Raw genomic sequence first — 26,061 nt, forward strand, 5'->3', positions numbered from 1 at the left:
CTCTATGAATTGATGCTGGGCAGTAGGCAACATTGGGCATAAGAGGGGATGATGGACATAAAGAGAAATAAAAGTGGAGCTTGGTGGGTAGGGGAAGGGGTACATAGCTGTAATAAAGCTAATGCTGTATCAGGCGAGACAGGGGTAGGGGCGTGTTGGATACTGATGGACTGATGGATGGCAGTGGGCATCAACGGGAGCACCTGAGAAGGTAAGCATAAGAATAGGTCAATTTTTTTACAGCCTTCCCTCCCCCCCAGGCTACCTATAACTTTTTATAAACTCATTTTATAAACACCTGTAATAGATAATGATTTTATTCTCTGATTCATAGGAAGTCATTCACACAGAGGAGGATGACAAACTGTCGAGTAAACCTTGGAGAGGTGGTGAGACTGGGATCAAATGACCTGGATTTCCGTAATGGAGATCCTCAAAATGTACGGATGCAACTAAACTTAGATGAAATAAAATACTCTGCCGGCCTGATATTGCTGGTGAGTACGTTTCATGTAGCATTTGTCGGAATGTTACATTAAACCTCTTAGGCCGTATATTTATAATAAAATCTAATTCTCAGGAATTTTCAAACAGATTTTCCTGAATGGTGGGAGAGCCAAGATACCATGACGTGTGCTCCTGAAATGTGACACTACCGTACGTACATCATTTATATAGAAAGAGTCGAAGATTTCATTACACGGAGGTGTTGCTAATTTATGTATTTATACTACTTTATGGCCTATTTATAAAATAGAACAAATTATCAAGAGGTTACCCTGAAGCTCGTGTTACTGAACGCTGAAATTTCCTCGCAATAGAATAGAAGAAATATAAATACATGTAGCCTCTGATTTAATGGAAGGACGTGTCTGCAAATGCCCCAGAGATGTGGCTTCTATAAATTATCCCGAGTATGTAAAGTTATATTTTCACACTTGTAGTAAATCATCTTTACAAGGCCCAACCTTTTCTAGCATTTTTTCCTCTGTTCGGGAATGTAGGGAAATGTCCTTACCATAAGCGATGATTTTATGTAGGGAAGCTTTAAGACTCTAGAGGGGAAAAATAAGGAAAGTTTATCTTTACTGATATCACGGTGTCAGGTTCTATATAAACCATCTCATAGTAGTTACGCGCGAGATAACAGTTAAAAGCCGACTTCTATCTGCAGTTGTAAACTATGGAGTCAGATTAGGAAAACAAATATAAGGATTTATAGACAGTCATAAAGTATTTCTATTACATTATTTATTTGCCATTGCACAGAAGATATGTTGTGATACAAAAATTATTAGTCACATCAGACCCTGGGACTCCAAATTCTATAGAATGCAATTTAAATCACTATGTTTTAAGTGTGGTCCCAAGTAAGCGGAGGGAGAATATACAAACTCCATGTAGATTTATTTGGTTAGATCACAATCCGGGCTAATGTTGCTGGAAGGTGCAATCCCTTTTTTATGACAAATGCTTAAAGGGCTAGTGCACCCAGTGCGAATGTGTCCCTGACCACTCACTCACTACACCTTGTTATAAGAGGTCGTCCTCCCTAGTAGCCTAGTGCCCTGCATATATATATATATATATATATATATATATATATATATATATATATCCTTGTTACTGAACCTTCTATGATCGAGTGCTCGTTTCGAATAACGAACCCCATTGAAGTCAATGGGAAACTCGAGCATTTTTCAAGGGGACCAAGGGGACCAATAAAATGTGTCATTTTAATGAGAAATAAGGAAGTCACTCCTGTTTCTTCGTTTTTTTTATTCAATGGAATATTCGTGGAACTTCAAAAAGAAAAATGATCCGTGTTAAAAATCTGCAATGTGTTCTTCACACATATTGTTCTTCACATACTATTGTGAAGAACACCTTTCTGCACTAATGTCTTCTGCAATGTGTTCTTCACTGTGTTCACTATGTTCTTCACTGTGTTCTTCACTTAAATGATCCTGTGTTCACTGTGTTCTTCACTGTTCAGCAACGAGCAGTTTCGAGTACACTAATACTCGAACGAGCATCAAGCTCGGACGAGTATGCTCGCTCATCTCTACTTGTTATCCATTTCCATTGATGGGACTTATTTATAATTTGTTGGACCTACCACTTGGCTTTGCTAGAAGTCTACCTGCTATGAACTTTTGCCTCATCATTATATGCCTGACCCCTGTTTTTTGTTACACACGCATATCTAGACCCACTTAGGTCTGATACCACTTATACCAGGACAAAGTTGTGGGAAGTTCTGGATCCTTGCTTGAGGTTAAAGGGTGAAAACCTAAGGGGATACTTTTAACCTGATCCAGTTCCACTAAATAGGTAACCAATATTGCTTAGATCATAGCCACAAGCAAATAAATAAAGGATTTTTTAAAGGGAACCTGTCACTAGGTTTTACCCCACTAAGCTATAAGCTCCCTCAGGAAGGGTATAAAAAGGGGTATAAAATTTCCTCTTTAATGTGAAATCTTAAGCGTTTCCCTATAAAAAAAAAAATTATCCCAAAGTCAGGCAAACTCTTCTTACCTCATTCTCACATGAGATGAGTCAAGTTTAATGCGTGCAAGGGTAGTGTTATTTCTGTAGCACCTAGAAACATGATTTTGTGTCATATTGAAGATAAGACTGTCATCTTTTAGTTTATTAATTTATGGTTCTGTGAACTACACCACTAGACATATAGGCAGTTAAAAAATTAGGGAACAGGATCTTTAGCTGCAGTTTCTGCATTTCCAACAATGTTTTTAGCTGCCTTTGTCTCTGGTTCTGTAGCTCACAAAGTCATAAGCCTGATGTAATCTGAAAGATGAGATCTTTATCTTGAATATGACACAAGCATGTAGTTACTATAGAACAGAATATAGAGGCTTCTGAAGTGACACTATTCTGCAACCACTAAACTTGACTCATCTCATGTGAAAATTAGGTGAGACGAGTAAATTGGGGAAATATAACCTATAAGTAGGAATTCTATAGAGGACATCTCATACTCTACCTGAGGGGCTAATAGTTTAGTGGGGTAAAACCTGGTGACAGATTCTCTTTAAGGAGTCATTCAAAAAGTAATAATACCTTGTTCTAGAAACAGCACAACTTTAGTCCTTTCCATTGCATTTTCCAACTAATGTGCATGACACAGATCTGCAATGCCCAGTCCAACCACAAGGGCGTCAATGTTTTAGTCCATGAACTTTTCAAAATGACAACATTTATAGCAATTCTGAGTGTCCATACTGCAGTAAACACCAATGTGAGCTCTCGGAGTCCAATCCAATCGCTGACTGTAGTCGTATCACCCAGGTGGCATTTTCAAGCATTTAAGGATCCATGTTGTTCTAGTATTAATCACAATAATTTGTCCTGATGAAATGCAGACATGTAACCGCATTGTGCCAAGCGAGCAAAATAAAACAATTAAACGCGGCTGGCGAGTTCATTGTGTATTTAAGAGACGCGAGTAGAGAGCGAGCTCAGAAAGTCCACACAGATGATATGATTTCCCCTCAATAACTCCCGGGACGGGCGTAAAGTTACGCTGAACTAGCAATTAATCTTCTGTAAATTAGTCTATTTGGGACCTTTCTACAACATTTGCTTTGTGAGCCAAGGGTTTATACAACCTCGGGGCATCAAGATTTATAAAGAGTTAGATTTATAAAAAGTTAGAATTCAATGTGCAGAATGCTTGGTTCACTCATGATAACGGGTTATTAAAGAGCAACCTGCAACTCCCCTGGATAACTACAACTCCCATCATACCTGGAAATGTATAGTGATGCCTGCAATGTCTCTGGTGGCTGATCTGCATTATAACATATCCATACAACACTACAATAGCATCATCATATATGATGATGTGTCAATAATAATATACATCACATTCTGTTGTCAGAACCTGATGATGATATATAGATGGGTGGCACTACAGCCTTGAAGAAAGAGGGACAAAAAGAGTAGTGTTGTACAGATCCACACATTTTTATTCATAATAAGCCATGCGTCTTGGTCTGGCACTTATCCCACCTCCCCTAGTATGCCCTCACAGTATAAAGCTACATTCACACGAAGTGTGCCCGCCGTACCGTAGCACGGCGTAGCACAGCGGGCACACGGCAGCACCAGGGAGAGGAGGAGGGGGTGAGCAGTGCCCCTCTTAATATCGATGTATGGCGCAGGGTGCCATATTCCAGAGAAAGATAGATAATACCAAGATTAATGGCTCTTAGGCTACATTCACCCGGCCGTATGGGAGATATATATACAGCCGTATATACGTCCCCCATAGAAGGCAATGGGCACACGGCACCATACCGCTCCGTACCCGGGGAAAAGATAGGACATGTCCTATCTTTCTCCAGAATACGTCGCCCTGCGCCATACTTCGATATGGAGATGGGTGCTGCTCACCCCCTCCTCCTCTCCCGGGCGCCGACACTGTTGCGTGAATGTAGCCTAACACTGTATATTCTCACCCAATGCCTCATTCTCGCTCCCGTCTTATTGTGGTCCCTTTCTCTGCTCCCCTTCTTATTATGAACCCCCTCTCTGCTTCCTCTCCTCTTACATTGGTTCCATTTTCTCTGCTCCCCTTTCTTATTATTCCCCTTAACTGCTTCCCCTTTTATTGTGCCCCCTCTCTGCTCCGCTTCCTTATTACGCTCCTTATCTGCTCCCCCTATTATTGTGCACCCCTCTGCTCTACTTCTTATTATAGGCCCCACGTCTGCTTCCCCGCCTTATTGTGCCCCCTTCACTGCATCCGGTCTTATTGTGATTCTTTATCTGTAGCCCCTTCTCTGCTGCTTATCTTAAGGCCCCTATTCTGTTGAATAAAAATAAATAAACCTTTCCTCGTTCCCTCGCTGCCGTCCTGCAGCCTCCTCCACCACATCTACTATAGCAGCGGCCGGCAGGCGCATTGTGATGACGTCAGTGCGCCTGCCAGGCTTTACTGTGTACATGCAGTATCACCATAGCAATTGATCCAACTCTATCGGCATCCTGTACACAGCCCAAAGTACAGGACTGTCCTGCTAGGATGTTTTGGAGGCATCACTACTTGTCATACATCACATATGAGCTCTCTCAATAGAAATAGAGGTTCTTCAGCAGCTACAGTGCCTATGTTGCAACCATGTCCCTGCTGCTGCAAAACATCATAATTTACATCTCAGCTCCTGCTGGTCAACAAAATACATCAGTACCTCAACTTAACTCCTAATCTACTCCCACAGAACCTAATAATATACTCCTACACTGCTACAGAGTACCACAATATACACTTCAGCTACTGCAGAACCTCATAAAACATTAATAATACCCATAATACCCACCTCAGCTACTGCATACTTTCTATTTTATCAAGTCTTCATAAATTTTCTGCATTAATTTTTTTGTAGTATCTGATTGGGTTGTTTGGTTCCAACGGAGGAAAGTAGGGCCTTCTGACAAACTTTATAGAGCATATGTCAGCTTTTAATTACATCCTAAATGATAATGTTACTTGTGACTCCCCCTGAAGAATAGACCGTAGACAAGCTCTGGTGGGTCAGTCTGACCCATTATGTTCAGTAAGAGAAGATACATCTGGAGGTTTTTTGGAATCACCCGTCAGATGAGCAACAACTGGCAAAGTCAGTAAATGGGACCATCTTCATTTTTTTTGCAAACCAACTAAAAGTTCAGGTTACATCATTGGATACAGTCAATCTTTTTTGGTCATACCCATGGTTTTTGCCGGCACCTGAAACCTCTATGGACTTGCATATGTTTAGTCCCAAGACACCAAGGTCCAGGTGCCATTTGTACTTCATCACTATAGTTGGACCTCAGGGTGGTATAAGTTCTAGAATTAATCCTTGAAGACTCTCTGTTGGCTGGGGCAGGGGTATCCAAAGATGAAAGTGTACTTACCCTGTCCAGCTCCTCGTGAACATTGTGGTGATCTACCAGGCACTTCTGGTGATTCATCAGTGCCGAGGACGGGAAGACTGACACAACATTGGAACCAAGAGCCAGAGCAGGGTAAGTACGTTCATTTTTGGTCACCCCTGGCTCAGAGAGAGAGAGTCTTCTAGAATTCCTGGAAACCTTTTCAATTCATAGATCACTTCCTACTTTCAGTTGGTTGGAGATTTCTTGTAGTGAGGACTATTTCGGCAAGAAGCATATTTGGGGAAAAAACATATTTACAATTGCAAACTAGATGAAAATTTTGAAATACATTGGAAAAAACTCCCTTATTTACTGCAGGTTTATTATCAGTGTGTAATTGTAATGGTTGCTTTGTCGATTGTTTCCTGGGGTATAGTGTTACTTTCTAATACAGGGAGCGTGCTCCAAGTTGATAGGAATTTGATACACAACAAATAGAAGGTTTTTTATTTCTAGTAGAAGTGGTTTCTTTAACTTTAAGGGATAATTTTCATTTTGGCAGTGTAAACTATTTGCAAATATTAAGATAAGTCTTGGACTCCATTGTGCATAGGGGAACCTGCTGCGACACGTAAGAGGCATACGAGGGCTCCCGGCTCTGTGTAGCAAACATGTCATGCTTTTGAACAACAACAAAGATAGGGATAATATCATCACCGTGGAACAAAAGTGAGGTTGAAACCCTGCGACGTAGCTATTCCAAGTACACTTTGACAGCTTTAAAGCAGGCGTACTAAGCCGTAGAGATTCCATATGTTTGCCATTGGTGCATACCTGATAGCCAAGAGAACAAATGTTTGTTTCAGTTACTATTAATGATTTGGAGTTTGGTATTGTTTTAGTGAGAGCAGCCAAGTTATTGAATCATGACATTTTAACTCGCCTTTACATATGAACATCAGGTATGTAACCCTTCCATCCAGATATCAAAGTCCCTGATGCAAGGCTGATGGTGGTGGGTGTTGGATCTTCATGTCTACTAGCATCAGTATTATTTTTAGACTTTACTATCCTTTTGATTATCAAGTATCATATAATAATATGTGTCCTTTGGTTGGGGCACATCCATCTTTAAAGGAAGTCTACCAGCAGCTTCGACCATTCATAGCTACTGACAGTGTTAGGTAGCAGCCCTGGATATATGTCTAATCATAACTTCGTGTATGTTGTCAGTAGCAGGACTATGAAAAGTGATGAAATTCTTTACAACTGTAGCTTCTACAAATGTACTAGAGATCTGACCTCACACTGCTGTGTTCTTAGCTCTCTGTATTAAACATCTCGGGGCTTTGTGGGACTGGTATAGTATTCCTACCACCAGGATGAAGGATTGTAAACCAAGCACACTTACATAGTGGTGTGAGCTCCCTCTGTCAGGATCTGCTGTTGTTTGAGCTTCCTAGGATGTTGCTTTTACAAAAAAGGGTTTTCTTAAATTATGCAAATGAGCCTGAGGGGTTCCGGTCTCATCAATGTCAATGGAGCCTGTTGCCCCTCAGGCTTATTTGCATAATTGTTTAAACTTTTTTAATAAAAACAAGGTCCTAAGAAGATTAAAGAAGAGCAGACCCTTCCAGAGTGGGTATAGACCAGTATGTCAGTGTGCTTGATTTACAATCCATCATCCTGGTGGTAAAAGTCCTTTAAGCCTGCTTTAACTTACTCACAGCAGAGGGACGGTGATGTAGAGCACTTGAATGCACTGGGCTAAAAACACAGCGGTGTAACATGGGACCCCAGTGTATCAGGTCCAACTACAACCCTATAATTAAAATGCTTTTAAATTCACTGCCCTGTTTTTACTAAAAACATACACAGACCTTTTGCTGTTAAAAACACACACAGTTCTCCGGGGCCAATACCTAAGTGAAATTGCCTAAGGTCTCCTGAAGTTTTGAATACTAATCAATAAGATCCAAGAGTAAAACCAGTTGCATTTGGCCAAAAGCCCAATCAGCAGTGAATTATAATGTAGGCAGTTTGGGCAGTAGCCCGGGGCTCAAACCTTTGAGGGGGCCCATGGCCACCCAAACCACCCACCAAATTTATATTGAGAGAAACAATAACTTATGAAATACTCGTACATCTGTTCCTGCTCTTGGTAAAGTTGTACGCAAAAGCCAAAGGTTCTCCAAGGGTCCTGAAACCCCAGGCAAAAGAGAAACATCCTCCATTGGATGTTTTTGAGGCCTAGCCAATTGTGTCATAGCCAATATAGAAAGGTGATAAGAGGGGTCCATCCAAGACTAAAACTAAAACTTGGATGATCACATTTAAAGGGACATGGTCAACAGATTTACTCCATTAAGCTAGCAGCTCTTTCAAGTAGGAATGAAATGTCCTTTCTAGGTTCTTTTCTTTTATGTGAAATCTCATCCGTTTACCTAGAAAAAAATCTCCTCATAGAAAAGTCTTATTTTGTCTGAGATGAGTCAACTTTAGAGGTTGCAGGGGAACTTAGGAACATACAAAGCCAGTAAAAGCATATTTGGAGATATGTGCTGTAGATATAAGTACTCTGGTATTCTGAGTAAAATGTTAATATGGGAGATAAAGCCACTGTTCATGACCTTTTTTTATATCCAGCAGAGGGCAGCCACCCACCTTCTTTAGAGGGTGGGCAGTACATGTCCTGACTCTGCAGCAACGTCTAGAGATAGCAAGATATACTCAAATCTCAGCCTTTAGTCAGGACACAACGCTCAGCGAGTTATTGTCTGCTGTCACGGTGTTAAGCAGAGGTTTTTTCAGACCCACTGCAATTCTGATTAATATAACTACTCCCCTAGGGTTTTTTTTCCCCTAACTGGCTTACAGTGGGCTTACAAACTTAAAGAAAAAAAGTAAAAAATACTAGAGCAAAAAGTCCAATTGGGATCTTTTATGACCTCAAGGGGAACTTCTTAATAATGAAATAACATAAGATATAATAAAAATATCCAATAAAAAATAAATCCCATGGCCACACATGAACATGAAACAATAAACTTAGTTGCCCCTTTTTTACCACAACACAGAGGGAATCCATTTTGCAAAACGTATTAAAAAATAAAAAACAAACTTATTTAAAAATCAACTACTAGACATGGAGAACTTTTATACCATTAACCTTGACTAAAACTAAAAAACAAATCCCATTAATCCCAAATGTTAGTTTTACTTGCCCTCAGTTTTATGAAAACACACCAAATAAAACAGTTAGAGCCTCCAAACCACTAGATTTGCAAAAATAAGTAAAATGTTTGGGGAAGCTTTGGGAATTGTAATTATGGGATAAAGGAAGGTGTTTTTTACTCAAAGATGAAAATATGGTAGACTACCCTAACTTCCCCATCTAGGCTCTTAGTGAATGGCACCATTTTTGTTTAATCTGGGAAGGGACGTATTCTTGTTAAAAAGGACTTTTTAAGAATATGCAAATGAGTTGGAGGCGCTCCTGCTTATGTCCCCTGAGTGCCTCTTCGTTCCATTGTCTCATAATGTATGCACTCTCGTAAATATTCTCTTCGGCAACGTCACCCGGCTGTATGCAAGTCTTGCGCATGCACGATCATACCCGAAAACAGCTTCTTTGGAGGAGGATGAGGAGGGCTGCCTCGCAAAGAAAGTATGATGGCACATGTGCGAGTATTGCAGACAGACAGGTGACGTCATTCGCTGTTTACAGTTAACAGGACCAGGAGAAAATTAATAGAGGGGGGGGTCTGCATACATAATGAGTGGCTGTAGCCAATAGGCTAGAGTGCCTCCGGTTTTATAAAGTTGTTTTGACAAGAATACGCTTGTTCTCTAGACAAGTAAGTAAGTTAGGGCAGTCTACCACAAAAAATGTGATGTCGTTTACACATCTGTATCCGATATTGCAGGTCACTTTCCATGAATAACTAACTATATCCGAGAGGAATACATGGAGGAGGAAAGAAGCAAAGTTCCATGAAATACAGGGTCCTATAACTTGGAGCATTGTAAATCCTGGCACTCCTAGGTGAGACATGAAAGTCCTGATCACCCTGTCCGCAAGCTGTGATTAGCAAACTTTGAGGAATACCCTGATACATGGAGACATGTCAGTCACTGTGTGGGCACTCATTCAGGACTCCTATGAAGTTCACATGCTATGATTCCCAACCTTCTGTGCATAGACTGATAAAGGGAGAGGTGTCAATCACTGTGGGTGGGCGGAGTAACCAGGACTCTCACTGTCTCATCTAGGAGTCCTGTCAGTCTTTCCACTATCATATTCTGCTCCCAGATAGGGCTAAATAAGTCACCTGACAGGGTTGTTATAAATTAGGCTGATACCAGACACAAGTTATAAACAGGAGTTCATATCATTTCCAGTTTTCTGTTCTGTAATTATGATAGAAATTGGGATCCGTCACACAACAGACCCCAATAGCACCTGAAGACCAAAACTTCCATCTAGATGAACATCATTTTGCTGAGAATGTAGAATTCATGCTAAAAAAAATTTGCCAAATCTGTCCCTTTCCACATATCTAGGTCTATTGTATATGAAATTCTAGTTTTCCTGGAAACTCATCATGGTTGTTCAGGAATATGACAAAGCTAATAATAAACAGGAAGACGGACAACGTTTCCCCTTCGAGAAATGCACCTGCATTATGCATCATGTTAAATAGAAGGAGACCTAGTGAAACAACAAAACAAGAAGAATAAAGAAATTAATACTATCCTGGTCATGTAATTCTGCTCCTCCAGTCATCCAGTCCTTAGTCTTATAGTGATTTGATCAATAAACATGCTGAAGTTGGGTTTTATGATCTGTATACCAAATGTCAAATGGAGAATAATCAACAACTCTGTAAAGTGGAGCACTGTGTGATGCTCAGTATAGGGCTAAAAGGATTGGATGTCATGTCCTGTTCTAAATATACCATTTTGGGATGCTTTTATGCCTTGTATGATAAAAGGGTCTTGATTTGTGAAAAAAGTTGTCCAATATGTACAGACTTGGTTTATCCTTTAAACACTATGGCCCAGAAATATTATTGCACAAAGTACCATATTTTTGTCCACGTTTCCATATAAAAAGTGTCTTTGGAGCTTACAGATGTATTTATTAAGTTTTTATTTATTTATTGTCTCCTGGTTGCATTTTGTCTTACACTGTCTGACCACTCTTTTACATAATTTGCCCATGTGCATTTACTGCCTTAATAATAATTACTGGATGCTCACCAATTGATTTATCATCCCTGATGCTTCCTTTGGTACTGTGTGCAGACTCTCTGTGCATTGATAAATAGGAGGGACCTGTAGCAGGAGATGATGACCCATCCTCCTCCCTCCCTCCCACCTCCCTTTGTGTGTCAGTGAAATGATCAGAGAGAAAAAAAACACACTGGAGGCTGCAGCATGTGGATGATAGGGAAAGGCTGGACCTCTCACAGGAGACAAAAGTACAGGTACATATACATACTGAGACTTGACCTTATTAAAAAGTGGCAAACACCAAAGGGGGTGCACCAAAAGAGTTGTGTTGATGTGTGTTCCTAGTTTGCGCAACATTTATTTCTGAGATGCAATTCGCTAAAGCATGAAGCAACACAAAAGAGTCACGTGCGACACAATGTGGTGCAGACACTTCTGAAATGCCTGTGCAAGCAGTTTTCACCTAAAAGAACATGCAAAGTCTGACAGAACTGGCGCAAGGTCCTTAGTAAATGTGTCCCTTTGCTCCAGTTTTTATATATGTGCAGGGGCGTATCTTTAGGGGGTGCAGAGGGGTGCCACTGGGCCCAAAGGCCGTAAGGTGTCACTTTCCCAGTAAGAAACACTGAACACCACATATTTTTATCAAGTAAGGATAAACTAGTTGACAATGCAGGACGTGTATGCTTATTGCTATTATGGAGGTCCTTGGGTATTGTCAGTGGACCCATCAAGGATGATCGCAGCAGTTATAAAGTCAGACAGAGAGAAGGGGGTTGCCATATGTTGCCTTGACTTTATACAACCAATTTACATCTCACTTCAAAGTTGATTTTCTCAATAAGGCTACATTCACACACATGTATGGGGGACGTATATACGGCCGACGTATGTACGGCCCATATACGTCCCCCATACATTTCTATGGGCTCACGGCCCTGTACGGGAGCGGTACGGTGCAGCACACGTGCGGTACCGTACCACTCCTAAGCCTGGGAAAAAATAGGACATGTCCTATCTTTTCCCCTGATACGGCGCCGTGCACTGTATCTCCCTATAGAGAGGGGCGGGGTGAGCAGCGCTCATCCCCTGCTCCTCTCCGCAGTGCCGATGTATGCCCGCCCTACTACGGTGTAGTACGAATGTAGCCTAATAATGATAATAGGTCGTGAAAATAACATGATCTGGAAGGTATTCGGCTTCTTGACAACATACTGGTAGTGGTTTATTGGGTCAATTTCTACCGACAGGTTCCCTTTAAAAGCGGGGAATAACTGTTATTATATTTTGATACATTGGACATTTTGGGACACGGAAGGGGTTACAATTGTGGGTGTTACGGGTAGGTGTTTGCTGCAGAGGGCACCTTATTCCCCGGCTTATAAGACAACCTTCGACTTCTGAAAAGATTTTTAGGGGTTACAAACTTGTCTTAAAAGCTGGAAAATATATTATGTCTTGGATAAGTTAAGCATAGAAAAACACTCAAGGTGTTAACAAAGAAATTCAGTTTCAAATCATTCTATATCTGAAAAACCGAATACAATAATGGCCTTTTAAATCACATTTGTAATGAATCGGGACTGATTGTAAGTGACACTTTACCTGGCACCTTTTAATAATGGACCAGAATAATGTATATTATCTCATGGAAACATAGTTGCGGTTTAAAAGATATAGAAATTTTAGCCAAAATATTCTGGTGACCCTGCCAAAGGAAGAACATGAAAAATAAAAAAAATGTTGATAGAGCAATTTTTCCTATAATGGTCCTAATCTTCAGATCTCATGTAGTTTTCCAACAGAAGCATGAAATTCCATACGTGTAATTACATAAGTGAGCCACAAGTATGTCCAGCAAAAGATATCCACGCAAGTGTCACCAGATCTTTGGATTCAATCTAATGATTTTTGTCTCCACTATTTGGAGCGGTATGTTTCATTCCATCATATAGTAGCTGTGATATTCTCTTGTTCTTTGAAGTCTATGAGAACATTCAGTGATATTTGGCCTACAGACATAGCAAAGTCCTTAATTGGAGAACTATTATTAGATGTTGGGCTGCGAAGCCAACGGGAGTCAGTGTGTTTAACGCTGAAGCCTGGTCAAAGATGCCAAGAGGCAACTCTGAATTAGTTCCTGTTCCCTTGTTTTCCCTGAGACTTTAAGGACTTTACACTTTAAATCTCAGGCTCCCGGCAGATTGAAATATTCTACCCTCAACTCGGCTGCCACTAGACGCTGAGAAGATGACACCTGTTACGCATAATCTCACTGAGCCGACCTCGTAATTATTCTTTATTAATGGATGCTTGTGCTGTCATTATATACCCTAATTGAGTTCACTTTGGAGAGCCACTAAGAGGGAGCGTGTCACTTTTTCCATGTTGAGGGGTTCATATGGCGATCCTGGAATAACTTTGTCTGAGAACCTTAGATTTCATCTTCGGGTTGGAGACAACAGGATTGTGAGTCTCTAGATTCGATTTGCTAAATATAGCTTTAAAAGAGTGACCAGACAAACAATTTAAAAGCAGAAGGTAGCAACGAAGAGCTATAATTTGCACCAATGCATTATTATGGTATGCGGAGGAGGGGGGGGGGGGGGTTGAGAAAAATCTTTTGTAGTATTGAACTTGCAATGAAAACAAAGATTGGTTTGCGGATTAGGGTGAAAACTTTTATATATTAAAATTAATTACAAAATTTCCTGTGTTCACTTCTCCTAGTGATTTACCAATTGACCATTAACCATTTAAGTGACCTATAAACTAGCCACTGGAGAGTAAATATGGCGGTCACCGGATGATGTTGGATAACAATATGAACTGTCAGGCTTCAATAGGAAACTTCCAACCATGTTATCAAATGAAAATGATCTATCTATTTTACTCTAATGGTAATGGTAAGAAAAGAAGCAGCACTCCAACCCAGGTAGATGTAACGTGAAAGGGTGGTATCTTTATTCCATAGTAATAGGTGGCAACGTTTTGGCTCAGTATGTTACTCTAATGGTAGAAATGTTTTGGCAGTGAGCCCCAAGCATTTTTGCCCCATGGATCGGTAAAGTACATGTTCTCAGGAATAAGAGAGGGAGTTCACGAGGAAGAAGAGACAGGAGCGGCTGCCTGATGTAATTGGGCTCCGCTTGGTGGTTGAGCAACACTGTGTTATGGGAGCTGGACTGTCGGATGGAAAGGTGATACAGAAATTTACATGGTTGTCATTTTAGCAGAGGGAAAGCATTTATTTTTTCCCAATTTGGGACAGTTGGCTTATTTTGTCTTCCTATTGATTAACCCCGTACAGTTACAGGTTCAACTTGATGGACTTATAGGTTTGCCTCGATAGACAACCACTTGCATCTTACATCTTACCTTTGTGAAATTCATCTTAATTGTGAAATTCTATTACCCTTGTACCTTGTGGAACAATTGCTGTAACCATTACTTTATAACATTGTTGCAATAATGTGTGGATCTCATATGGCTAGGTTTCTCAGCTGGCTACTCATGAAATAGTATATACCATGTAGTCAGACCTCACATGCTTAATCATGACATGGGAGGATTTCATCTTCTCCTAGCTCATAAAAGACTGTAACTAGTAATACTGAGGCTTTACAAGAGGAGAATGCTTGTAAAATGCACCCATTCCCCCCCAGCGTCACTGTTAAACAGCTGATCCGCACATTATAATAAAGTCATTGTCCATTATAACATCTCTTTTGAACAATTAACAGCCCCTTTGATAGGTTTATGGCAGGATATTAACAAATTCACTTTTCTTTTTCATGACTAAGGTATTTAATTGCTTCTCGCCCTCTAATTACACCTAATATTACCTACCGGGGTCCTGGTCGTAGTGACTATTGTGTACTGCCATAAAATAGATGACCTTCTGTATGTGCAGGAACTGATTAGCAAGTCGCATCATTTATGTCCTCTGGCTGCGGGGGCCTGGAGAGCTGTATATTCCAGAGAAAGGGAAACAACTCTATGAGATCTATAGGGATTAAAGGAAATGAACATTCAAAGGTGGTAAATCATGGTACGTGAGACCAGCTGTATGTTACTACAGACTCAAACTGAAGCTGCTGAAGTGTCAATGCAAAATATGTGTCATGCCCCGAACTTAAAATGCATGGTTCACAATTTGTATGGGAAAGAGACACCTTATGGAACTCCTTTGGGGCAACCTTTGCATCCCCTCATGATACACCCTACCTGTAACATTTCATCATCTAGCATTATCCAGCCTTGAAATAGCCTAAAAATTTTTATAAAAAGGTCATATCTCATTGAGCTCATTTTCACAAATATTTTTAAGGGTGAGTTTTAGGGTTACATACAAAATAGGTTCTTTAGGTTTGTACTTAAGTTGAATTTGTATGGAAGTTGGAATGGGTATATTTTATAATTGTAACTACAGAAAATACATTTTTTGTTTATGTGACTATTGGCGTTTCAAAATTTTGTGCAGTCATTGGAAAAAGGATTATCAATAAAACTCCATTACAGACACCTTACAGCTGATCATTGTAGCCTGGGACTATAGTAAAGCATCTAAAGAGCTTCACCAGAAGTCAAAGTGTACAGAGAGGTCAGTCTGTTACTAGGAGTCGTCTGTAAGTCAGGTGTCCTTAAGTCGAGGACCGCCTGTATAATTGGTTCTTTAACTATCCAATCCAGGACATATAGCATGGTTTGCTTCCTGTAGAGATAGTCATAGGTACTTGTCTGGTAGATTTGGATTTGTATGGTTGACAAGGTCCTGTGAGACAATGCTCTTTAACATAAAAACGTATATGTGTATTTGATACCCCGATAAATGTAACACATGTATAATAAAGTTATTGTGTAATTTTAATATCTGGGGAATTTTTAATTTCGATTTTGCATACACTAAAAGGAAATACTATTCTAATAATAAAAACCCATTGAAACAAGAGATGAGTGAATCTATTTGTCAATAAGTAGATGTGTTAGGCTCAAATATTGCTTCATTTGTCCTGGAAATTGGTATACAAACCTTCTAGTCCTCTAAAACAATGATTTTCTTTTATAAAAAGGTCCTATCTCATTTATTTCATTTTCACAAATATTTAAGTGTAAGAATTACCCTAATGAAATAATTTGTAGAAAATTAGACAAAAAGAGATTCTGTACCAACTTTAAGGACAAATGGGGCAAATTACTTTGGATCAATTCGATGTCGACCCAAACAGAATCTTTTGAAAGAAAAAAAATCAATGAATCAAAACTTGGCTTATTTATACTTGATTAATACATACAATAAGATTTTACACTGCTTTGACAAAAAAAGAAATTACAAAACGTAAGGCAAGACTAATAAAAACATAAAAGACTTATAGATATATACATACTGGGGCATATTTATCAGGACCTCTGCGCCACGCCTATTGCTAGCACTTTCAACGATTTAGCCCTCTCTGCCACCTTCACGCCAATGCCTAGCGTAGAATAAACGCAGCGCCGCATCCTGCCCCAATACATCAAGAGGCTTCCACCTCTTGATGTATCCCGCTGCGCACAAGCGCCAGTGTATGATAAATGTCCCCCAATAAGTTTCTTAAGAAATAGTTATAAAAATGATTGATATTGCAGAAAATCTTTTCAGTAAGTCTACAGAGTATGTCTATTAGAAAATAGACAAAAACATGTAAAAAAAACAAATTAACAATAGATTTATTCACTGAAATAGTATTATTTAGTATTCTTTATTTTTTTATTTTTTGACAATCAAATAAAATACTGAGCAATCTAAATTGTGTTTAAAAATAAACTATATATTTGCATGAATTCTAGAAATATTTTAGTATTTTAGTTTTGTCCCTTCTGTTAAACATTCACATATTAGGTCTTTGATAAATTTCTTGCTAGAATGAACTAAGAAGGAGATGTGAAGAATCACATTTCAGGGTTCAAAGCCCTGTGGTCCATTGCCTGGCAGATAAAGGCCCGGTATAAGCTAAGGAGGATGGGACTTGGGATAAGATAATAGAAAGTAAGGAGAGGAAACAATTCCCTTCTCTAAAGCCCAGTATGAGATCTTCATCTCCCAGTCCCAGTAACCTTTTCCCAGTTAATTATTACAGGTCTCAGCCTGCAGTTCCAACTCGCTGCTCCACTAGAAATGACAATTCATTTAAGACTAATAGGATTTTAAACTCAAACCAATCCATAGAGGTTTTATGGGGGGAATATGAATACACTTAAGAGAGAGCCAGCTGTGGGTGGGTAGACAGTTAAGGATTTGGCAGGATGGATAAAAGAATTAAGGATGAAGGGAGGCTACTGATCTTAAATCCCTTTTAGTGGATTGGGGATTGCTGCTAAAGATTTAATTTCCACTTGCTCACAAACCACCACGGTCGTAGAAGAAATGGATGATCATATTCTCTCAGCTCTATTGAGACCCTGATTCATGCACACACTATCCTGTTAATTATAGACAGCAGGCCGCAACACTTACACCCATGTGCCCCTCCAGGAGATTTAGCTACACAACGACTCTTACACTTGGGGCCACTTGCCAAAAAACTGCTGCTTCTACTTTTACTAAATGGCTTTGCTTTGCTTGTTTTTAGTGGTGCTAGTGCTCCATGTCCCTAATACTAAATATATGACACATTTGTGCAACCACTGCAACTCAAAATTACCAACCACAAAACAGGTCAGCCAAATCTGGAGTGAATATAAAAACTGCAATCTGATGGGACCATTAAAAAATTAGAAAATAGAAACTAAACTCCGCCTAAGAGGCTTCATGCACATGTGGGCTGCAAAATGGTGACCTGATCCCTTGTATGCAGCCTGTCTGTCATTGTCGAGCACCACTCACTTGCCAAGGTCAATAGAAAATGACAGCCATGGCCCCAAACATGGGCAGGACCTGCTCTGTCTTTTGCAGCCCAGATAGTTGACTGATGCCCCAGGTCCTGGATTCCATGTCCGCATAGAAAGTAGTGGGGCCTTGTGCTTGCCGCTTAAAAAAAAAGGATAGCTCAGAGCCCTGAAACACATTTGGATGCAAGAGGCCTTGCAGTAAAGATACTGTCAATCCTGGCCTATACCTAGTCACATGGCAACTATATTTATTATGTATAATATCAGAGTCTTCTTGTGGGTCAAAGTGCCCTTTAGAATTGCACCTCTTTTAGCATCAAATAGTTTCTCCTCTTAATCTATATATCATAAATAAAATATTCCCTTCGAGGTCAAAGAACAGAAATTGATACTGGTGATTTTTGTAAAAGGTTAACTCTAAAGGTTATCTATCCTACAAATGACCCTGTAGGTCAAGTTTCCTACATAATAAGCAGCCTTAATTTTTATGAATATGAAAGGAGGGTATTATTACACCCTGGGCATGGCCATAAGATCTGATAGTCCCTCACTGCACCAGACCATTAATTTATCCTTGATTGACAGTGTCTGCTCATCCTGTGTTACTGAGCAAGACATGGTGCATTGGACCACTGTGCACTAAAACAAAAGAAAATTTCTCTTCATTCACGCTATGGATCTTTTCAAAGTCATGTTCATGATCACCACATTTCACTTAAAGGTCATGTGCTTCTCGACCACCCAAAAAACTTGACACTGACACCTTAACCCATTGAATCTTCATTCATCTCAATACTCGTGCACACAAGAGCCATTTCTGGACCTTTGAAGCTCCTCCAAAGGTCCTGAAACTGATGATAGACATAAAGGACACATTCTCTATTGCCCAAGAAGGTTGATTCTAGTACCAAATATAGGAAGTGAACTCCAGACTTGTAGGATCTATCATATTTGCACAGCCCAGAGTTCATGGCACTCTCAACGAACCCCTGGTTTTACCCCACACAAATTGGCAGCAGAGAACTTTCAGAGATTATGGGGGTAATTTATCATATGCAGCACTCATGTACTGGCATATAATAAAGGTCAGACCCCCGGGTCAGACATAGACCTCTTTATGTATACACCGGGGCGGACACGCCACCAGGCATAATAATGGCTGGTCCGACATTGTGTTGTTTTTGTCTAAAAACCTGCAGGTTTTTAGAAAGTACGCAGGCATGGTTCCTGCTCGGACCACTTAGCTGGCGGGAAACCTCCTTCCATGCCCACATGGTGCAGAGGTAACATAGCCACAAAAATAATCTCAATTTCTTGCAGTGCTCACAAAATTCCAATTATTTCAGTGTTTTTATGCCACAAACTGGCCTAGAAGCACCAATGGATACCCCCTATCTCCCTAGAGGTCAAAGCTTTATAAATCTTGAGGGGAGATGCATTGTCAGCTCTCTCTGTAACTTTCCACATTTTAGACACATTGGGGCACATTTACTAAGGGCCTTTTCTGTCGGACTTTGCACGTTCTTTCTTGTGTAAACTGCTTGCACAGGTATTTAAGAAGTGTCTGCACCATTGATGCATATCTGCAGTTATAGGTAATAATGCGGGTTTGTTGATCCAGGGATCTCATGCTATACATTACATATAATGTAAGATAATGAATAATATTCGACCATATAAATCATAGCCGAAATTTGCAAATCTAAGAGCTGCAGCAGTGGGCAAGGTTTATTAATGGTTATTTGCTACGAGAGATCACTTTCCTCCACATAATGCAATTGTCAAGGGCAATTTTTAGGTCAAAGAATAATTTAAAGTTTTACTTAACAAACCTAAGCTGCACACATATACATTTCCTCCATAGGGAACCACTACAACGTCAGGGTTAATATGTACTGACTTCTGCTCTCCCCAGGGAAACATAAGGAGATTATTTGTAAGAGTTTTCACTGTGGATAAAGCCGCGCTCTGTTCACATAGAATTTTCGTTGTCATTTATTTAATATTTGATTTAATATATCGCTACTTAACCGTAAATGTGCCTAAAGAGGGACAGCCCAACACAGAACAATATAATATTTACTATGAATGGAGTGTAAGCTCTTAAAACACAAGTGTAATTGTTCTCCTTCTTTATGCAAGTTATATACGTTGTTTTTTTACTGATCTGAGGATTGGCAAAGTGGTGAGCCATGTACCAAGACAGATTTCTGACTATACTACCCAGTAACACAACATATATATGCAGCTGTATCTTACTATACTATACAGCATTACCTGTTATACTGTATTCCACTATATTGAACACTGCTACACTACAATAAACTGCATTTTCCCTACAGCGGTTGTGTCACCAAAAGCAAGTTATAACCAATCCACAGTAACCCTGTGATTAGTCCTATAGAGAATAAATGGAGAGGCAATGCCCATGAGTGACCTCTCGTCCATATACAGGAAGGAGACAGGACAACATCCTCATGATCAGGCCGCCACTTTTCATCAAATTATCCTGCAGATTGGTCTATGCTTGCTTTGGTGGCTCAACCCCTTTAAGAGTACTAAAAAGTAATCATTTAACAACAGATAAAATAGATACATCAAAGGGTATTAAATAGATGGAGAAGAAACTATTCATAGGAATGGTCAATATCTAAATAAATACAAAGATAATAAATGTATCATGGATCTAAAATGTGTAGCAACTAATAAGAGCGTCATATAAAAAGTTAAGTGCCAATATAAAGGCTAAATGATGAGTTTTCTGTCGTACAAACCGTGAAAAAGTCACAATTTTTATTCAATGACCCCATCCTCACGTCAAATGGGCCAAGGCATGGAGTGGGCCAAGGCAGGGACACAGACTATTGCAGAATTCTACAACAGGCTAAACATGACATAGAATTCACCTAGGCGCATTATCGTCTGGAGCCTCTTAGTATGTAGAGCGCAACGTGTGATAGTGGGAAAAATATCACAACTGCCGCCCGATGTGCTCAATTGTATAATTCCCCCCAATGAGTCCTGTATTATTTTATATAAGGAAAACTCTAACAGTGTTTCTAATCTTGCAAGTTAGAAAATACCGCATCTAAATTAGATTTAGCTAATTTTGTTCTTATGTGTATATGTTGTGCTCTTACAATTATCATCATTTTTTTCTTGATACAATGGAAACATAAAGCTATGGAAGAAGCCTTGATCCTGAAATAGGTTACTGAAGTGACAACTTTTTACATTCTAGTAATATCTTATGAACAATCAGGTGATCCCTAAGAGGACAAATGTGTTTTCAATCCCTAGATGTTTTTTGTAGTAGGTACAACACAGAATTTCTTTTTACCATATTGACGTGCCCTATAATTTTTGTGATTTTATTTCAAGATAAGGTGGATTTGGAAGCACAAGTAGAGACTTGTGAATTGTTACTTAGAAGGATACAGTACAAAGATGCTCTAAAGGTTAATCTTTGTTATTTCTTCCCCCTATTTATATCTAGGGATTTGCAGTTTTGTTGTTGGTGCTTTCAAACATATCCTGCTAAAGTGAAAGGGGTTATTCGGGAGGTGCTTTGAAATGCACATTTCAGGAATTTAAACACTTGTGCTTAACACAAGAGACAAAAAAAGTGTGGTTCAGTTTTACAGCCAGTAAAAAAAAAAGACAAAACAAAAGACAGAACAATCAGTGTCTTAGAGCATCAGAGCATTGGAAGGTCAGGTGAAGGAATCCAACTGTGTCTTCCCATTAGTTACAGAATAACTGAGTCTGTGGCTTTCGAGACGTAGACATAAAAAAAGTTTAATCTTTGACTTGTAAAAAAAAGTCTAAGAATCTTATGTTTTCACGTACATAACTCTTTGTCTACAATTTTGAACTTTTGGTTACATTTGTAACTTTTTTTTGTTTTAAAATTTTGTAAAAGTTGCAACTAAAACTTACATTCAAAGCAAAATCAAAGTAATTCTTATAAAAGTACCAGAGCCTTTGAAGTCAGGTTTGCTGGAGACTGCATTGACTTTAAGTCTCTCTTTAAAAGTTACTGCACTTTCTACACCACCTCTTTAATGATGTGAGATTTAAAAAAAAATTTTTTGAATAAGAAGTCTGACTGAACATGTTAACCACGCCCCTTTTTCCACCCAATTTTGAATACTGGAGTGGGTGGCAAAGGTAAGCAATATTTTGCACAAAATTGCTCAAAATGCCACAAATGTCCTATTTTGTGATCTTGTGAAGCCAGATTTCCTGTTAACATATCTGAAGAATTTACAGCATTTTATAGAGTCTACAGGGAAGGTTTGGTGACAATCTTTGAGAGAATCATTATCTGACTGAATTCACAATGTTGCTGAAAGTTAACCATTGACAGGCTTCATATGTCCTCATCTGCTATATAGAAAGCAGCCGGTCTACCAAGGACAACATATTAGGTCCAGTACACCTCTGTTTTTGATTTCTGTCACCACAAAGATGATGGAAGACTAACAGATCCGATAAATTTTCTTCTTCTTTTCTGGGATTATAAGACATACTTTAAGCATATACTTAAACTCTAATAACAAAACATGGACAACAGAATGAGTGGATAAATATTTGGACATTGCCTTTATTTATTACCTTACCCAAAAACAACTTTGTAAAAACCTTAAATATAAAAATTTTTAATAAAACTTCAGACAATAAATAATAGATTCAGCCTTAAGCTTGAACCACTTTATTTATTTTAGCAAAATGCAATTTACACGCTGATACGCAAAATCAAAGCCATGACAGTACAATGCATTATAGAAAAGGGGGGGGGGGAGTGGGTGACATGGTACAGAATTCTAGGGTTTTCACTGAAAATAAGGTCAGTGAGTACCTCACACAGCAGTATTTAAAGAAAACACCGAACATGTGACCCAAAAAAAGGTAACCATTTGCCTGCTGTCATTGAGGGGAAGTGAGCACTCTTTCCAGCGACAGGTGTCAATTGGCCCTATAGCCCTACCGATCAGACCTGTTACCAACCCAGCAAAATTCGAGTCAGGGTGGCAACAGCTTTCAGGCAGGAAAAATTTCCACCTAAACCAATTCTGAGGTAAAATATAAAAATCTAATAATCCCATTGAGGAGCCTTCCTTATTGTCCGGGCTCCATACATTCTTCTACTTCTAATACCTTACATTAGGATCCATTTGCAACACTCAAAGGGGTATTCCTACAAATACAAGTTTCTAAAATGTACCCTGGATAACAAAATAATTATCTTGCATTCCAAGACGAGCGAACAGAGAAAAAGAGAGAGAGAGACTTCCTGCTGGCAAACAACAAATCAACACATCATGAGGAGAGTAAAACTATAAGCTACAGACAGATACAGACTTTTTTATCAGTGGAGGGAGGTATATAGCATAACTATGTGTTATAGGTGATTTAGCAGAGCTGAGAGTGTCATTGTGTGTTATATCCATCTTATGGATCTTATCATCTCTTATCTCTCATCTGTCTCATCTCTCTTTCTATGTTGTCAGATATCAGTACAATGTTCAGAAACTAAATTAAAGTGTATATAAACCTTTACAATGATAAGCTAACCATATTGTCACCCCACAGCACTAAAGGATTCATAAAGTGTCTGGTTAGAGAGTCCCTGTCCACACTATGGATTTTTACACTAACCATCACTGAATGATAGGAGCTAAATCAGCAATAAAACTGAGTAAATTGTAAAGTAAGGGGGTAAAAAATAATCTTTATTATGTAAACATCACTAAGGGATTGAAATTTGTGAATTTTAACAGATCTGTTAGACCTCAGGATCAGAAGATTTACCAGGTCAACCCAATTCACACCCGTATTTGGAGGTCGGAAGTGTGAACTGGGTTACAGGGTGAATTTCCTGATCCTGCTACTTAGACTCATTTTACAGTAATTTCACAGATTTTTTTCTGTAATCTGAAGGTTGGTTGGGGGTTTGATTGGAAGACACAGGCCTTGTTTTCCCATCTTTTGTCAATGCTGGTGATAACAAGCATAAAATTATATTCAAAGAAATCTATATATCTTTCCAGACTTTTTGTGATCGCAAATGGAGTCTCCATTGGTCCCTATACTACAGTAGGAATCTACAGTGGGTATAGAAAGTATTCAGACGCCTTTAAATTATTCACTCTCAGAAAACTTCTTATTTTTTGCTCATGTACAGTCTGCACCCCATCTTTAAAGAAAAAAAAACAGTAATGTAAATATTTTTGCTAATTTATTAAACAAAACTGAAATATCATATGTGTTAAGTATATAAGTATTTACTGTAAATAAGTCCTCCGACAGGTCACTGGTGGACTTTGTGTTTCCTTCTTTATCTTTAGTTTGAGTTGTTACTATGTCTGTAGTGGGGTCTGGATTCCCAGTTGATCCATACTTGGCGATCAACTGAGCGATGATGGCAGCCTGCAACGCTGAGTCCGGGGAATTGGAGATCATACTAGGTTTGCACTGTCTACTGGTGAAGGGATCCATCTGCTGTTGCTTCATGCTTTGACTTTCAGCCACTAGGGCTTTCACAGATTCCACTATATTCCATTCTCTGTACCGCTGATTAATGTAGCTAATAGCGGAAATATTATTTGTCTTCTGACGATCAAGAGCTGCGGCCTGCTCCTCCAATTCGTTCAGCTGGTCTTGAATGGCCTTTTCCCGTTCTTGTGCTCCAGCTTCCTCGGATATGGCCTTGTCTTTGAGGAGCTGGGTCTTTTTCATGGCATAAATGGGTAAGGCTTTCCTGAACCATTCCTTTTCCTTTACAATTTCTTCAATGTCCAGGTCATTGAACGTGTAGTTCATGGCCTCTTTAATAGTAACTTCTTTTTTGTTAATCTCGTCCAATGTGGGGAGCTGCATGCCCGCGAAGAATATAGCCTCCTTCCACTTCATGAATTCACTTTCAGTGAACTCTTGGTTGGACACAAATTCTAGATGAAATACTCTCTGGTCGCTCCCATGCAGACCTTTATTTGTCTTTGTGCTGCCCAACTTTTGTAGTTTCCACTACACTGGTAATTTTGGCAACCCTGTACACTGGTTTGCTGTTGTGATTGCCAATACCGATCTGTACAAAGTAGCCAGACACTGGGGGTCATTTACTAAGGGCCCGAACCGCGTTTTACCGGCGGGTTACGCGAATTTTTCCATTTTCCGCCGATTTTCCCCTTATTGCCCTGGGATTTTGGCGCACGCGATCGGATTGTGGCGCATTAGCGCCGGCATGCACGCGATGGGAATCGGGGGGGGGGGGGTGTAGCTGAACGAAAACCCAACGGATTCAGAAAAACCACCGCATTTAAAAAAAAAAAAAAAGGGTTGCGGGACACGCGCTTACCTTCACCAAGTATGGGATCGTGCACGCCGGCGGGCCTCGGGGAACTTCAGCGCAGCAGTGACACCTGGTGGATGTCGGAGGAACTGCCTTAGTGAATTGCCGGAAGACCCGAATCCACCGCAGAGAACGCGCCGCTGGATCGTGAATGGACCAGGTAAGTAAATCTGCCCCATAGTCTTGGCGAAGAAGGGCATGTGGCATCAGTGTTCCAATTTATGACCCAATAGGCAAACTTTATTAAGTTCTTCCGGCAAGGAAACTGGTAAAGACTTTGGAGGCATTTCTTCTGTTTACGTATCTTAAGTATTTGGACCCTTTGCTCAGTATTAAGTAGAATCTAGTACAGCCATGAATCTTCTTGGGAATGATGCAAGAAGTTTTTCTAACCTGGATTTGGGGATCCTCTGCCTGTTCCCTGTAGATCCTTTCCAGTTCTTTCAGGTTGGATGGTGAATGTTTGTAGAAGCCAATTTCCAGTCTCTCCAGAGATGCTCAGTTGGGTTTAGGTCAGGGTTCTGTCTGGGCCAGTCAGGAATGGTCACAGAGTTGTTCTGAAGCCTCTGCTGTGTTATTTTAGCAGTGTGCTTAGGGTCATTGTCTTGTTGGAAGGTGAACCTTCATCCCAGTCTGAGGACCAGGGCACTCTGGGAGAGGTTTTCATACAGAATATCTCTGTACTTAGCCACATTCATCTTTCCTTCAATTAC

At 39.7% G+C, this 26,061-nt stretch overlaps 1 pseudogene; it reads right to left on the reverse strand.

The window, feature by feature from the left end:
• Positions 1 to 932: 932 nt before the first annotated feature.
• Positions 933 to 25,635, reverse strand: LOC140065906 (RNA polymerase-associated protein RTF1 homolog; annotated as a pseudogene).
• Between the last annotated feature and the right edge of the window lie 426 nt (positions 25,636 to 26,061).

Source organism: Engystomops pustulosus, chromosome 6, assembly GCF_040894005.1.
Source record: "Engystomops pustulosus chromosome 6, aEngPut4.maternal, whole genome shotgun sequence".
Lineage (NCBI taxonomy): Eukaryota > Metazoa > Chordata > Amphibia > Anura > Leptodactylidae > Engystomops > Engystomops pustulosus.